Below are 17,706 nucleotides of genomic sequence, written 5' to 3'. Positions count from 1 at the left end.
GTTAGCAGTGTACTGTGTATAGGGCAGCACGGTGGCTTAGTGGTTAGCAGTGTACTGTGTATAGGGCAGCACGGTGGCTCAGTGATTAGCGGTGTACTGTATATAGAGAAGCACGGTGGCTTAGTGGTTAGCGGTGTACTGTTTATAGGGCAGCACGGTGGCTTAGTGGTTAGGGGTGTATAGGGCCGCACGGTGGCTTAGTGGTTAGCGGTGTACTGTGTATAGGGCAGCACGGTGGCTTAGTGGTTAGCGGTGTACTGTGTATAGGGCAGCACGGTGGCTTAGTGGTTAGCGGTGTACTGTGTATAGGGCAGCACGGTGGCTTAGTGGTTAGCGGTGTACTGTGTATAGGGCAGCACGGTGGCTTAGTGATTAGCGGTGTACTGTGTATAGGGCAGCACGGTGGCTTAGTGGTTAGCGGTGTACTGTGTATAGGGCAGCACGGTGGCTTAGTGGTTAGTGTACTGTATATAGGGCAGCACGGTGGCTTAGTGATTAGCGGTGTACTGTGTATAGGGCAGCACGGTGGCTTAGTGGTTAGCGGTGTACTGTATATAGGGCAGCACGGTGGCTTAGTGGTTAGTGTACTGTATATAGGGCAGCACGGTGGCTTAGTGGTTAGCCGTGTACTGTGTATAGGGCAGCACGGTGGCTTAGTGGTTAGCGGTGTACTGTGTATAGGGCAGCACGGTGGCTTAGTGGTTAGCGGTGTACTGTGTATAGGGCAGCACGGTGGCTTAGTGGTTAGTGTACTGTATATAGGGCAGCACGGTGGCTTAGTGATTAGCGGTGTACTGTGTATAGGGCAGCACGGTGGCTTAGTGGTTAGCGGTGTACTGTATATAGGGCAGCACGGTGGCTTAGTGGTTAGCAGTGTACTGTGTATAGGGCAGCACGGTGGCTCAGTGGTTAGCAGTGTACTGTATATAGGGCAGCACGGTGGCTCAGTGGTTAGCAGTGTACTGTGTATAGGGCAGCACGGTGGCTCAGTGGTTAGCAGTGTACTGTGTATAGGGCAGCACGGTGGCTCAGTGGTTAGCAGTGTACTGTGTATAGGGCAGCACGGTGGCTCAGTGGTTAGCAGTGTACTGTGTATAGGGCAGCACGGTGGCTTAGTGGTTAGCGGTGTACTGTGTATAGGGCAGCACGGTGGCTTAGTGGTTAGCGGTGTACTGTGTATAGGGCAGCACGGTGGCTTAGTGGTTAGCGGTGTACTGTGTATAGTGCATCACGGTGGCTTAGTGGTTAGTGTACTGTATATAGGGCAGCACGGTGGCTTAGTGGTTAGTGTACTGTATATAGGGCAGCACGGTGGCTTAGTGGTTAGCGGTGTACTGTATATAGAGCAGCACGGTGGCTTAGTGGTTAGCGGTGTACTGTATATAGAGCAGCACGGTGGCTTAGTGGTTAGCGGTGTACTGTGTATAGGGCAGCACAGTGGCTTAGTGGTTAGCAGTGTACTGTATATAGGGCAGCACGGTGGCTTAGTGGTTAGCAATGTACTGTGTATAGGGCATCACGGTGGCTTAGTGGTTAGTGTACTGTATATAGGGCAGCACGGTGGCTTAGTGGTTAGTGTACTGTATATAGGGCAGCACGGTGGCTTAGTGGTTAGCGGTGTACTGTATATAGAGCAGCACGGTGGCTTAGTGGTTAGCGGTGTACTGTATATAGAGCAGCACGGTGGCTTAGTGGTTAGCAGTGTACTGTGTATAGGGCAGCACGGTGGCTCAGTGGTTAGCAGTGTACTGTATATAGGGCAGCACGGTGGCTTAGTGGTTAGCAATGTACTGTGTATAGGGCAGCACGGTGGCTCAGTTGTTAGCGGTGTACTGTATATAGGGCAGCATGGTGGCTTAGTGGTTAGCGGTGTACTGTGTATAGGGCAGCACGGTGGCTCAGTGGTTAGCGGTGTACTGTGTATAGGGCAGCACGGTGGCTCAGTGGTTAGCGGTGTACTGTGTATAGGGCAGCACGGTGACTTAGTGGTTAGCGGTGTACTGTGTATAAGGCAGCACGGTGGCTTAATGGTTAGCGGTGTACTGTGTATAGGGCAGCACGGTGGCTTAGTGGTTAACTGTGTACTGTTTATAGGGCAGCACGGTGGCTCAGTGGCTAGCAGTGTACTGTATATAGGGCTGCACGGTGGCTTAGTGGTTAGCGGTGTGCTGTGTATAGGGCAGCACGGTGGCTCAGTGGCTAGCAGTGTGCTGTATATAGGGCTGCACGGTGGCTCAGTGGCTAGCAGTGTGCTGTGTATAGGGCAGCACGGTGGCTCAGTGGCTAGCAGTGTGCTGTATATAGGGCTGCACGGTGGCTCAGTGGCTAGCAGTGTACTGTATATAGGACAGCACAGCTTAGTGTAACGTAACATAATTAATAAATCTAGAAGTAATTGTAGCAGTATGTAAACCTTTTTAATCCTCTAAAATCAATACTTTTATTAAATTCACTAAAAAACACCAATACCCGTGTAGTGAAAAATAGAAAGTGGACGAACGGTCATCCTAAATGGCATCTCTCTCTCTCTCTCTCTCTCCATCTCATCCCCATCCTGGTGTACATGGCCTCCATCTCATCCCCATCCTGGTGTACATGGCCTCCATCTCATCCCCATCCTGGTGTACATGGCCTCCATCTCATCCCCATCCTGGTGTACATGGCCTCCATCTCATCCCCATCCTGGTGTACATGGCCTCCATCTCATCCCCATCCTGGTGTACATGGCCTCCGTCTCATCCCCATCCTGGTGTACATGGCCTCCGTCTCATCCCCATCCTGGTGTACATGGCCTCCGTCTCATCCCCATCCTGGTGTACATGGCCTCCGTCTCATCCCCATCCTGGTGTACATGGCCTCCGTCCCATCCCCATCCTGGTGTACATGGCCTCCGTCCCATCCCCATCCTGGTGTACATGGCCTCCGTCCCATCCCCATCCTGGTGTACATGGCCTCCGTCCCATCCCCATCCTGGTGTACATGGCCTCCGTCCCATCCCCATCCTGGTGTACATGGCCTCCGTCCCATCCCCATCCTGGTGTACATGGCCTCCGTCCCATCCCCATCCTGGTGTACATGGCCTCCGTCCCATCCCCATCCTGGTGTACATGGCCTCCGTCCCATCCCCATCCTGGTGTACATGGCCTCCGTCCCATCCCCATCCTGGTGTACATGGCCTCCGTCCCATCCCCATCCTGGTGTACATGGCCTCCGTCCCATCCCCATCCTGGTGTACATGGCCTCCGTCCCATCCCCATCCTGGTGTACATGGCCTCCGTCCCATCCCCATCCTGGTGTACATGGCCTCCGTCCCATCCCCATCCTGGTGTACATGGCCTCCGTCCCATCCCCATCCTGGTGTACATGGCCTCCGTCCCATCCCCATCCTGGTGTACATGGCCTCCGTCCCATCCCCATCCTGGTGTACATGGCCTCCGTCCCATCCCCATCCTGGTGTACATGGCCTCCGTCCCATCCCCATCCTGGTGTACTTGGCCTCCGTCCCATCCCCATCCTGGTGTACATGGCCTCCGTCCCATCCCCATCCTGGTGTACATGGCCTCTATCCCATCCCCATCCTGGTGTACATGGCCTCTATCCCATCCCATTCCCATCCTGGTGTACATGGCCTCTATCCCATCCCATCCCCATCCTGGTGTACATGGCCTCTATCCCATCCCCTCCCCATCCTGGTGTACATGGCCTCTATCCCATCCCATCCCCATCCTGGTGTACATGGCCTCTATCCAACCCATCCCCATCCTGGTGTACATGGCCTCTATCCCATCCCCATCCTGGTGTACATGGCCTCTATCCCATCCCATCCCCATCCTGGTGTACATGGCCTCTATCCCATCCCATCCCCATCCTGGTGTACATGGCCTCTATCCCATCCCATCCCCATCCTGGTGTACATGGCCTCTATCCCATCCCCATCCTGGTGTACATGGCCTCTATCCCATCCCATCCCCATCCTGGTGTACATGGCCTCTATCCCATCCCATCCCCATCCTGGTGTACATGGCCTCTATCCCATCCCATCCCCATCCTGGTGTACATGGCCTCTATCCCATCCCATCCCCATCCTGGTGTACATGGCCTCCGTCCCATCCCCATCCTGGTGTACATGGCCTCCGTCCCATCCCCATCCTGGTGTACATGGCCTCCGTCCCATCCCCATCCTGGTGTACTTGGCCTCCGTCCCATCCCCATCCTGGTGTACATGGCCTCCGTCCCATCCCCATCCTGGTGTACATGGCCTCTATCCCATCCCATCCCCATCCTGGTGTACATGGCCTCTATCCCATCCCCATCCTGGTGTACATGGCCTCTATCCCATCCCATCCCCATCCTGGTGTACATGGCCTCTATCCCATCCCATCCCCATCCTGGTGTACATGGCCTCTATCCCATCCCATCCCCATCCTGGTGTACATGGCCTCTATCCCATCCCATCCCCATCCTGGTGTACATGGCCTCTATCCCATCCCATCCCCATCCTGGTGTACATGGCCTCTATCCCATCCCATCCCCATCCTGGTGTACATGGCCTCTATCCCATCCCATCCCCATCCTGGTGTACATGGCCTCTATCCCATCCCCTCCCCATCCTGGTGTACATGGCCTCTATCCCATCCCCTCCCCATCCTGGTGTACATGGCCTCTATCCCATCCCCTCCCCATCCTGGTGTACATGGCCTCTATCCCATCCCCATCCTGGTGTACATGGCCTCTATCCCATCCCATCCCCATCCTGGTGTACATGGCCTCTATCCCATCCCATCCCCATCCTGGTGTACATGGCCTCTATCCCATCCCATCCCCATCCTGGTGTACATGGCCTCTATCCCATCCCATCCCCATCCTGGTGTACATGGCCTCTATCCCATCCCATCCCCATCCTGGTGTACATGGCCTCTATCCCATCCCATCCCCATCCTGGTGTACATGGCCTCTATCCCATCCCATCCCCATCCTGGTGTACATGGCCTCTATCCCATCCCATCCCCATCCTGGTGTACATGGCCTCTATCCCATCCCCTCCCCATCCTGGTGTACATGGCCTCTATCCCATCCCCTCCCCATCCTGGTGTACATGGCCTCTATCCCATCCCCTCCCCATCCTGGTGTACATGGCCTCTATCCCATCCCATCCCCATCCTGGTGTACATGGCCTCTATCCCATCCCATCCCCATCCTGGTGTACATGGCCTCTATCCCATCCCCATCCTGGTGTACATGGCCTCTATCCCATCCTGCAGCGGCTGGGCAACCACATGTGCCCGCTATTAATGAGAATGAAAATTCACTGCTCTCCACTCTTAGTCCCGCCCACCTCCTAGGCTCAGGCTTCAGTGTATGGAGGTGGGCTGGACTATGGGCATGGGGAACAGTGAATATTCTTTTTTTTTTTAACAGTTGGCACAGTGTTGGCCGCATCAGCTGGCTCCTGCCTCCTATGAACCACTCCTCCAACTCTGCCGCCCCCCCCCCCCCCTCAGCCAGACTATAAGGTACATCCCCATGTACCTCCAAAATTTTGGAGGAAAAAAGTGCATTTATAGTCTGAAAAATACGGTAAGTGGTGGAAGAGTTTACGAATTACAGCTTTTTAATATGGAGCAGCCTCTTTTTCAAGGGACCGAAAGTAATTGGACAATTTTTCTCAAAAGCTGTCTAATGGGCTGCTTGGGATTTTCCCTCATTAATCGATCATCAATTAAGTAGGTAAAAGGTCTGGAGCGGATTCCAGGTGTGGCATTTGGAAGCTGTTGCTGTGAACCCACAACGTGCGGTCAGAGGAGCTCTCAATGGAAGAGAAACAGATCACCATTAGGCTGAAAAAAAAAGAATAAATCTATCGGAGAGCAGAAATGTTAGGAGCGGCCAAATCAACAGTTTGGTGCATTCTGCAAAAAAGAAAAAAAAGCTCCCTGGTGAGTGTGGGAACTCAAAAACGCCTGGACGTCCCCGGGAGACACCAGTGGCAGATGATCGCAGAATCCTTCCTATGGTGAAGAAAATCCCTTTCACAACATCCCCCAAGTGAAGACCACTCTCCAGGAAGTTGGAGTCTCAGTATCTAAGTCCACCCTAAAGAGAAGATGTCTTGAGAGCAAATACAGAGGGTTCACCACGAGATGTAAACCATTAATCAAACGGGAAATAAAAAGGCCACATTAGACTTTGCCAAAAAAATCATCTAAAGAAGCTGTCCAGTTCTGGAAAAGCAAAACGAAGATCAACCTGTACCATAATGATGGGAAGAAGAAAGTCTGGAGAAGGCTTAGAGCGGCTCCTGATCCCCGGCAGATCCTGTGTAACGCGTGGTGGAAGCAGAGTGATGGCGCAGGCATGCATGATTTCCAATGGCGCCGGGTCACTAGTGGTTATTGATGATGAGACTGAAGACAGAAACAGCCGAATGAATGCTGTGTACAGGACGATACTTTCTGCTCAGATCCAACAAACACGGCAAGATTGATTGGACGACGCTTCACCGGACAGATGGACAATGACCAAAAACATCCTGCAAAAGTAAAGAAAAGGAATATTCTACATTGGCTGAGTCATCACCAGATCTCAGCCCATAAAGCCACTGTCACTGTACAGTTTCAGAATATTGCAGGGCAAGGGGCTCCTTCCCTATCCCTCAAGCTAGGGGGCACCCTAGTCTATCCCTGTCCCCCAGATCACTTCTGATGATGAAGACGCCGGGGTCACGTGCCTTGCTATGCTCCTGTATCAACACTTATCTGTCCCCTCCCCCACCCAGGAAGGTGGGAAGCTGAAGTGTATAGAAACATACTAACCAGACAAACAAGGGAAGATGGACAGGGATAAATGAATGTACCAAACATACATAATGCACTCAGAAAACAACAATGTGGAACACTGCAAAGTTAAAGGAAGGAGAAACCAAATAGGAGAGGATGAGGATGTGCACATAAAAATTTCAAGCAACAGTCCTCTGAACAAATCTCCAAACGCCACCTTAAACCACGAGCTACACCTCCAACTCCAGGACGAGGCAATAAGAACTAACACTAGCGATCCATAAGTGCCAGAGGGGAGTGGCCAACACTGAACATCTGAGACCATCTAAGCAGGACAGCTTCAGGAGCTTCAACTGAACAGATTAACCCTGCACTGTTTAATACAATGAGGAAGTTTTCCTAACCAGTGCAGGAGTACGTGAACTCCTAACCCGTGACTGACTCATTTCGTAGACTTAAGACAAAACTGAAGGCAGAAAGAGCCACAAACAAGTGAGAACCGAAGTCCCTGCAGTAAAGTCGGCAAAGACTCACACAGGAGGAAACTAGTGATGGTGACGTCCGTGGCCTTCAGACTTCAGGCCATCATTGCTGCAAAGGATTCTCTACAAAGGGTTAACATGGACATTTTATTTCTGGGAAAGTGAATTTGTCCACTTACTTCTGAATTCCTGAAATGAGGAGAGTTCCACCCCTTTAATTAAACCTGAAAGTCTCCACTTCAATGGAATCTCCTGTGTTTTATTTTAAATCCAAAATAGTGGACTGCAGAGCTGAAATCGCAAAGATTCGTCACTGGCCAAACTGTATATAGTGCAGCACAGTGACTCAGTGGTTAGCACAGTAGCCTGGCAGTTTTGGGGTCCTGAATTAAAATCCCACCAAGGACAACATCTGCAAGGAGTTTGTATGTTCTCCCCGTGTTTGCCTGGGTTTACTCTGGGTTCTCCGGTTTACTCCCACACTCTAGACATTTTGATAGGGAATCTAGATTGTGAGCCCCAATGGGGACAGTGCTGCGGAATATGACGGCACTATATAATAAGAAAATAATTTTAGGTTGTGGTACATGGGCAGATTAAAGATGCATCAAATTCAGAAAGACGTCTGCACCTCCTTAAGGGCTCTCTCACATTGTCGTGTAAATCGGTCCCATCCTTCTCCAGGAGAGGGGGGCCATTTTCTTCTCACTTGTTATGTGTGTACAATCTGTTTTTTTTTTTTTTTTACTCCGCTTCTATTAATCTTTTACACAACAATTTACAGTTTCCAATACTACAGAATTGTAATATATCCCTAACAATTGGATGCTTTACTGATCACAGCATAGAATCTAGTAAAGAAAAAATACACTGATCTGCGCTGTCTCATTGATGCACTGGTCTGCTCTGTCTCATTGATGCACTGGTCTGCTCTGTCTCATTGATGCACTGATCTGCTCTGTCTCATTGATGCACTGATTTGCGCTGTCTCATTGATGCACTGGTCTGCTCTGTCTCATTGATGCACTGGTCTGCGCTGTCTCATTGATGCACTGATCTGCTCTGTCTCATTGATGCACTGATTTGCGCTGTCTCATTGATGCACTGGTCTGCTCTGTCTCATTGATGCACTGATCTGCGCTGTCTCATTGATGCACTGGTCTGCGCTGTCTCATTGATGCACTGGTCTGCTCTGTCTCATTGATGCACTGGTCTGCGCTGTCTCATTGATGCACTGGTCTGCGCTGTCTCATTGATGCACTGGTCTGCTCTGTCTCATTGATGCACTGATCTGCTCTGTCTCATTGATGCACTGATCTGCTCTGTCTCATTGATGCACTGATTTGCGCTGTCTCATTGATGCACTGGTCTGCACTGTCTCATTGATGCACTGGTCTGCGCTGTCTCATTGATGCACTGGTCTGCGCTGTCTCATTGATGCACTGGTCTGCTCTGTCTGATTGATGCACTGGTCTGCGCTGTCTCATTGATGCACTGGTCTGCTCTGTCTCATTGATGCATTGGTCTGCTCTGTCTCATTGATGCACTGATCTGCGCTGTCTGATTGATGCACTGATCTGCGCTGTCTGATTGATGCACTGATCTGCGCTGTCTGATTGATGCACTGATCTGCGCTGTCTGATTGATGCACTGATCTGCGCTGTCTGATTGATGCACTGATCTGCACTGTCTGATTGATGCACTGATCTGCGCTGTCTGATGCACTGGTCTGCGCTGTCTCATTGATGCACTGGTCTGCGCTGTCTCATTGATGCACTGATCTGCACTGTCTGATTGATGCACTGATCTGCGCTGTCTGATGCACTGGTCTGCGCTGTCTCATTGATGCACTGGTCTGCGCTGTCTCATTGATGCACTGATCTGCGCTGTCTCATTGATGCACTGATCTGCGCTGTCTCATTGATGCACTGATCTGCGCTGTCTCATTGATGCACTGATCTGCGCTGTCTCATTGATGCACTGATCTGCGCTGTCTCATTGATGCACTGATCTGCGCTGTCTCATTGATGCACTGATCTGCGCTGTCTCATTGATGCACTGATCTGCGCTGTCTCATTGATGCACTGATCTGCGCTGTCTCATTGAGGATCATTGCTCCACGTGCCATTCGATTATTGATTTTTATCGGATTTCTATGTGAGCCAGGCCTAATGCTTCTTCACGCGCCTCCTGCGCCAGGACTCGTACCCAGCCTGCAGCGGCATCTTCTACCAGTTCTATCCGTCCACTCTCCAAACAGTCCGCGCTGGGGAAAAATTTGTGTAGCGGACTTGTTTGCCTCATGGACAATCCTCTAGACCAGGGGTGGGCTCTTAATTTTCCCAAGGGTCCACATGACAGACCGTGTTGTGAAGGGCTGAACCAACAAGCCGAACTTAATAAGAATGAGAATTAGAATTATTTAGTATTAATTGTAATCATTAATTCTGCTGAATGATGGTGACTATCTGCTATTGGTAATACATGTTCTTCTAGGGTTTATTGTCATTTGTATTCTTATCAGTATACATGATCATCAAAACTATAGAACTTACTGCTTTTTATAAAGTTTATCAAAAAACACTGTAAAACATACTGCTTCTTTTGTTCCTTCCTTGTAACTTTTTCAATAGCTCCCAACACAATTTGATGCCCCCACAGTCCCCCAAAGAGTATGATGTTCCCACACAGCGCCTCCACCAGTGTGATACCCTATCAAACCTGTATCCATGTCTGCACCGTTCCCATAAGTATTGACAATAGAAGTAAAAAATAAAACTACTAACCTAAACTTGTTCTCGCACTTCTCCGGTGTGTACAGTATCTTGATGTCGAGACTTCGCCAGGCTCCATAGTGGAAGCTGACGCTCCCTTTTCCATCATTGTGTGAATCCAGAGGAGGCAGATACCAGTGAACTTGAGATGCTGAGTGGAGCAGAACGTCACGGCTTCCAGCCCCTCCGCTGTCTCCGTCCGCGGTCTTGGCAGGGAATGCCAGTGGGCCACATGTGGCTCATTGGCTGCACATGTGGCCCATTGGCTGCACATGTGGCCCATTGGCTGCACATGTGGCCCATTGGCTGCACATGTGGCCCATTGGCTGCACATGTGGCCCATTGGCTGCACATGTGGCCCATTGGCTGCACATGTGGCCCATTGGCTGCACATGTGGCCCATTGGCTGCACATGTGGCCCATCGGCTGCACATGTGGCCCATCGGCTGCACATGTGGCCCATCGGCTGCACATGTGGCCCATTGGCTGCACTTTGCCCAGTTCTGACCTAGACTTGTGCTCTAAAGCCTCAGCTGTTGGCTGTAAAGCAGTTTTAATGGTCACTGACCACAGCCTGTTAAAAATTGAAAATGAAACACACAATTTCTGGAAAGATGTAATTACTGCGATTACTCTCAGTATAAAGGTGCAGTAGAGACACTTATTATAGAGCCATAGTAGGGCTCTGATCTTCCAGCAGACGGTGACGTACGGTCAGAGCTGTGCACAACATGTCGCCATTATATAAGCATGGGTGGGAGCGTGAAGATGGGGAAGGAATAAGCCTGTAAGCGGATGAATGAAGCGAAGACTGAAGTGAAAAGACCCTGATTACTAGAGGATCAGGCTGAGAATCATCCCTGTGTAGAGGGGACACTCGGGAAGATCACTCTGTCTTCTAAAGTCTTACATATCCATGTTCTGCTTTTTTTCTGGGGTTTGGATGACCAGTGGGATGTGTCCAAGCTTCTTAAAATCCAAGCGTCATCGCTAAAATATTAAATAATTTCCCATCCATGATATCTCCCCTTCTGATCATCTGAATTATTGAAGTAATGGACACGGCTTCTTGTCGCTGTGGTGCACGGTGGATGGAAGATTCTGCCCCGGCACATTATGAGATATGACTACTAGCTGACCATGGACATGGCGAATAGAAATAAGTAACTGAACACCATTGTGAAGACCCGGGGTCTTCCGAGGGCATAATACCACTCAGACAACTCAGGGTGAAGGTAAAACAGTGTGGCAATACTTTATTGAACCACAAAGTGGACAATAAACACATAGGACAGTCCCAGCACGATGGTGCAACATTACACAGTGTCACCCTTCTTCTCCGCCCGCCTGGGATAGAACAGCTGTGACTTTGGGACTTCCAGGACCAACTACCTCAACCAGTGCCCCCACTTCTGGCAGCCCCCACAGAGAGGAGGTAGCGGCAAGCTTACGAAGCTAGCAGTCCATCGAGGTACAAGGCCAGGAGACCCAAGGGTCCCACCCTGGCCTCTCCGAGAGTTTCCATGGGGCCAGATGACCGGAGGGTCCCAATCTGGCTTCTCGGAATGTCTCCATGGGCTCCAGACGACCGGATGGTCCCACCTGGCAACCCCAAATAACATATCCATGGGGCCAGGTGACTTCATCGTCCCAACCTGGTCTCCCCAAAATGTATCCATGGGCTCTCTGATGGTCAATGGAGCAGATGCCTATCTTTCCAGTCAGGGCCGTACCCTTAGGCCGGAATCATGTAGAATCCAAATCTGTGTCTCTTTGGGTAAAGCCATCCTTCCAAGTTGATTGTGTGACAGAATCTGAGTGTCCTCTTGATTCTCTGTCCCAAGTCTGACTGCTACACAAGCACATACCCCTCAAAATAGTTACAATTGTCCTTGCAAGTACACATTCACAGGTAAGGGGTTAGGGCCTCATGTCTCATTGTTTGTGCATTTAATGAATTTGTTTAGTTTGTCCTCCAGTCTTGTGAGTCAATAAGCCACAGGGTCCACAAACGTTAATCAACATAATTAGCAAACATTCATTGTTCCCAAACGAAGATAAGTCAACATTCAGTTTTATACAAATAGTATGATATTCTTGACCAGCCACACATACAAAGATAATAGTGTATTTTTCTTGACTTAACAAATCTAAACAACTGGCTTATTAAGATTATAGGCTGTATCGTCACAACCATCAGCCCCAAAAGCCCATGCTAAGTGCTGAATGTTTCAATCAGGGTTGGGGATTTGGGGTTGGGCCTGGGTTTAGTGTTGGGGATTTGGAGTTGGAACTGGTGTGAAGAGCCAGGTTCTTCCGTGGGCGTAATACTACTCAGACAACACAGGGTGAGGGTAAAACAGTGTGGCAATACTTTGTCCATTTTGTCGTTCAATAAACAGATAGAGCAGTCCCAGCAAATACTCAAGATGGTACCACATTACAGTCTCACCCTTCCACTCCGCCCGCCTGGGATAGAACAGCTGCGACTTTGGGAACTTCCCGGGCCAACTACCTCAACCAGTGGCCCTCCGCTTCTGGCGGGCCCACACAGAGAGAAGTTAGGGTTAGGAAGCTAGCAGTCCATCGAGGTACAAGGCCAGGAGACCCGAGAGTCCCACCCTAGCCTCTCCGTGAGTTTCCATGGGGCCAGATGACCGGCTGGTCCCAGTCTGGCTTCTTCGAATGTCTCATTGGGTTCCAGGCGACCGGAGGGTCCCACCTGGCAACCCCAAACCACATATCCATGGGGCCAGGAGACTTCATCATCCCATCCTGGTCTCCCCAAATGTATCCATGTCTCTCTGATGGTCAATGGAGCAGATCCGAATATTTCCAGTCAGGGTCTCGTACCCTTAGACCGGAATCATGTAGAATCCAAATCTGTGCCTCTTCAGTTAAAGCCATGTTTCAAGCTGATTGTGTGACAGAGTCTCTCATCTTTTCCTTCTCCTTGATTCTCTCAAGTCTGACTGCTCCAGAATCATATCTCCTTTTTAAATCCACATCCACAGGTTGGGGGGAAAGGTCAGCACTCGGGTCTCATTGTTTGAACATTTAATGATTTTGCTTAGTTTGTCCTCCTGTGTTGTGAGTCAATAAGCCACAGGGTCCACAAAGGTTAATCAACTTAATTAGCAAACATTCATTGTTTCACAGACCAATAGAAGTCAACACAAAGATAATAGTGTATTTCTCTTGGATTAATAAATCTAGACATCTGGCTGATTTAAGATTTTAGGCTGTATAGTCACACCTGGGTTTAGTGTTGGGGATTTGAGTTTGGGGCTGGGTTTAGTGTTAATAATAATATATTTTTATTTCTATAGCGCCAACATATTCCGCAGCACTTTACATTTTAGAGGGGACTTGTACAGACAATAAGACATTACAGAACAACACGCACATAAATCAACAGATATGAGGAGGAGATAGGGCCTTGCCCGCAAGCTTACAATCTATGAGGAAATAGGGGAGACACGAAAGGTGGATAACTTCTTGTATCGTACGGTCAACCATCAGTGTAATAAAAAGGGTAATCATTTAATGCTAAATGAACCAGTCACAAACCAGTATTTGAACAAGTACAGACACAGTAGTCTACTAAGTTATGGGATGTGTGAACAGAAGATACGAGGGAACTGATTTGGAAGGAAGTTTTGTATGGGGGGGGGGGGGGGATAGTTAGATAGGTGAGTTGATACGCCAGTCTAAAGAAATGCGTTTTTAGGGCATTCTTAAAACTGTGGGTATTGGGGATTAATCGAAGAGTCCTGGGTAGTGCATTCCAAAGAATTGGTGCAGCATGCGAGAGACGGGAGTGGGAGGTCCAGATTATTTAGGATGTTAATCTTAGGTCGTTAGCAGAACGGAGGGCACGGGTAGGGTGGTAGACTGAGGCGAGAGAAGAGATGTAGGGCGGTGTTGAAGCATGGAGCGCTTTGAGGGTGATGAATTTAGATTGAACTCTAGTGGATGGGTAACTAGTGCAACGACTGGCACAGGGAAGAGGCATCGGTGTAGTGGCTGGTGAGGAATATGATCCTGGCTGCTGCATTTAGGACAGATTGGGGAGGGGAAAGTTTAGTAAGAGGGAAACCGATTAGTAGAGATTTGCAGTAGTCCAGACGAGAATGAATCAGAGCAACAGTAAGAGTTTTAGCAGAGTCAAAGGTAAGAAAAGGTTGAATTCTAGAAATGTTTTTGAGGTGTAGCTGACCTGAGCAGGCGAGTGACTGGATCTGGCGAGAGAAGGAAAGATCTGAATCAAGTATGACCCCAAGACAGCGGGCTTGTTGCTGGGGAGTAATGGTGGAGCCACACACAGAGATGGAAATATTGTGCATAGGTAGTTTAGTGGAGGGAGGAAAGACGAGGAGTTCAGTTTTTGCCGGGTTCAGTTTCAGATAGAGGGAGGACATGATGTTAGAGATGGCTGAAAGACAATCATTGGTGATGTGTAATAATTCAGGGGTGAGGTTAGGAGACTGTGTATAATTGGGTGTCATCCGCATAGAGATGGTACTGAAAGCCGAATCTACTAATTGTTTGTCCAATAGGAGCAGTGTATAAGGAGAAGAGGACCTAGGACCGATCCTTGAGGAACCCCAGCAGTAAGGGGAAAAGGGGAGGAAGAGGAGCCAGCAAAAGATACTGTGAAGGAGCGGTCAGAGAGGTAGGAGGAGAACCAGAAGAGAACAGTGTCCTTGAGGCCGATAGAGCGGAGCATAGTGAGGAGGAGCTGGTGATCCACAGTGTCGAATGCTGCAGAGAGATCCAGGAGATCAGCAGGGAGCAGGGACCATTAGATTTAGCTGTTAGTAGGTCATTAGAGACTTTAGTGAGGGCAGTTTCATTGGAGTGTATACAGGAGAAACTGGATTGTAGAGGGTCAAGAAGAGAGTTATCTGAGAGATAGCGGATTAGACGGGCATAGACCAAGCGTTCCAGGAGTTTAGAGATGAAGGGGAGATTTGACACAGGTCTGTAGTTAGCAGCTCAGTTTTGGTAGAGGGATGGCTTTAATGGATATATGCTGGAGTGTTTAAACTAGGAGGGAAAAATACCAGATGAGAGGGAGAGATTTAAATATTTCAGTTAGGTGAGTGGTGACAGCTGGGGAAAGGGACTGAAGTAGATGTGAGGGAATAGGGTCACTGGTGCGGGTGGTAGGGCGAGAAGATTCAAGGAGCCTCAGCACTTCTTCCCTGACTGGTTCAAAGACAGAGAGTGAACTAGATACAATGAGAGAGGGAGGATCGTGCATGGTATTAGGGGATTGGGAGAAAATTTCCTGTCTGAATGGTCTTTGAAATAATTAGCCTAATCGTCAGCGCTGAGGTCGGTAGTCGGGGCTTTCAATCTTTGTTGGAGGAGGGAATGAAAAGTGTCAAAGAGGCGTTTAGGATCTTTGGAAAGTGAGGTGCTGAGGGTATTGAAATAGGTTTGTTTGGAGAGGTGAAGGGCGAGTTGTATGTTTTAACCATAAATTTATGATGGATGAAGTTTTTGGCTAGATTAGATTTTCTCCACTGACACCTGGAGCACCGCTGGAGGAAACGTGTTTGCAGCGTGTGCCCGGGTTGTCGCCGTGTTTGCAGCGTTTGCCCGGGTTGTCGCCGTGTTTGCAGCGTGTGCCCGGGTTGTCGCCGTGTTTGCAGCGTGTGCCCGGGTTGTCGCCGTGTTTGCAGCGTGTGCCCGGGTTGTCGCCGTGTTTGCAGCATGTGCCCGGGTTGTCGCCGTGTTTGCAGCGTGTGCCCGGGTTGTCGCCGTGTTTGCAGCGTGTGCCCGGGTTGTCGCCGTGTTTGCAGCGTGTGCCAGGGTTGTCGCCGTCTGAGCTGAGTTGTTCTGTGTGTAGGAGGAGCAGCTTCATCCCGGGTGCTCTGCAATGTATCATTATAATGTCTCAGTGCAGAGTCCGGACATGAGAGGGAGGAGATCGGGGCTAATGACCACTGCAACTTCTTGACAAGTTTCTGGGTGTTAATGGCGCGTATATTTCTATAGGTGTGGTAAGTAGGGGTGTCCTGAGTGGAGCGACAGTTACTGAAGGAGAATGACAGAAGGTTGTGGTCAGAAAGCGGAGAGGGGAGTTAGTAACATCATTCCCTGAGCAGAGTTGGGAGAAGATCAGCTGCAGCGTATTTCCATCTTTGAGTAGGAGAGTTAGTAACATCATTCCCTGAGCAGAGCCGGGAGACGATCAGCTGCAGCGTATTTCCATCTTTGAGTAGGAGAGTTAGTAACATCATTCCCTGAGCAGAGTCGGGAGAAGATCAGCTGCAGCGTATTTCCATCTTTGAGTAGGAGAGTTAGTAAAGTCATTCCCTGAGCAGAGCCGGGAGAAGATCAGCTGCAGCGTATTTCCATCTTTGAGTAGGAGAGTTAGTAACATCATTCACTGAGCAGAGCCGGGAGACGATCAGCTGCAGCGTATTTCCATCTTTGAGTAGGAGAGTTAGTAACATCATTCACTGAGCAGAGCCGGGAGAAGATCAGCTGCAGCGTATTTCCATCTTTGAGTAGGAGAGTTAGTAACATCATTCACTGAGCAGAGCCGGGAGACGATCAGCTGCAGCGTATTTCCATCCTTGTGAGTAGGAGAGTTAGTAACATCATTCACTGAGCAGAGCCGGGAGACGATCAGCTGCAGCGTATTTCCATCTTTGAGTAGGAGAGTTAGTAACATCATTCACTGAGCAGAGCCGGGAGACGATCAGCTGCAGCGTATTTCCATCTTTGAGTAGGAGAGTTAGTAACATCATGCACTGAGCAGAGCCGGGAGACGATCAGCTGCAGCGTATTTCCATCCTTGTGAGTAGGAGAGTTAGTAACATCATTCACTGAGCAGAGCCAGGAGACGATCAGCTGCAGCGTATTTCCATCTTTGAGTAGGAGAGTTAGTAACATCATTCACTGAGCAGAGCCGGGAGACGATCAGCTGCAGCGTATTTCCATCCTTGTGAGTAGGAGAGTTAGTAACGTCATTCCCTGAGCAGAGCCGGGAGACGATCAGCTGCAGCGTATTTCCATCTTTGAGTAGGAGAGTTAGTAAGCTGTGAATTGGGGTTGTTTCTGGGTTTAATGTTGGAGATTTGGGGAATTAGGATTCAGTGTTGAGGATTTAGTTTATGATCACTCAAAAGGAATCTGTCACCAGGTTTTTGCCACCTAATCTGAGAGCAGCTTAATGTAGAGAACGAGACCCTGATTCCAGCTATGTAACTTACCGGGCTGCTTGCTGTACTTGTGATAAAATCACATTTTTATCAGAAGAAGATAATCACTAAGGGACTTGTAAACATGCTGCAATGTAGACTTCCATATTCACGAGCTCTGTATAGCCCTGCCCCAACCATTGCTTGGCAGCTTTCTGCCTATGCACAGTGTACACAGAAAGTGGTGTGGGTGCGGTTATACCGAGCTCAGTACTTGTAGAAAGTTTAGATCAGCCACTTAGAAAACAGGGATTTTATCAAAGTTAGTCAATCCAGCCAAGTAAGTGACACATTGCTGGTCTCGGGGTCTCTGCCCCTACATCATTCTGCTCTAGGATGGAGCAGGAAAGCGGCATTGGGAAGAACAGAAGACCGCTGCCAAGTATTTTACTACAGGCCGGGAGCAGAGATTAGTGATACTGCTCCAGGGGTGAAAGAAAACAAAACTCCTGCTCCT

General features: G+C 49.5%; 1 protein-coding gene across 2 annotated transcripts in view; it reads left to right on the top strand.

Annotated features, from left to right (window-relative positions):
- The window catches only part of JAM3 (junctional adhesion molecule 3), a 132,128-nt gene that overhangs the window by 73,454 nt on the left and 40,968 nt on the right, over positions 1–17,706 (top strand). Inside the window, exon 2 of one of the 2 annotated variants that reach the window (XM_073657482.1) lies at positions 14,592–14,707. The exons of the other annotated variant lie outside the window; for it this stretch is intronic. The gene's annotated coding sequence lies outside the window, so the exon portion shown is untranslated. The remainder of the gene's footprint in view (positions 1–14,591; positions 14,708–17,706) is intronic. 2 annotated transcript variants of the gene reach the window in all.

Source organism: Phyllobates terribilis, unplaced genomic scaffold (assembly GCF_046119375.1).
Source record: "Phyllobates terribilis strain yellow unplaced genomic scaffold, ASM4611937v1 Scaffold_12__6_contigs__length_324123572, whole genome shotgun sequence".
NCBI classification, from domain to species: Eukaryota; Metazoa; Chordata; class Amphibia; order Anura; family Dendrobatidae; genus Phyllobates; species Phyllobates terribilis.
The sequence above is the reverse complement of the archived record's forward strand: the minus strand, read 5'-3'. Positions and strand labels throughout refer to the sequence as shown.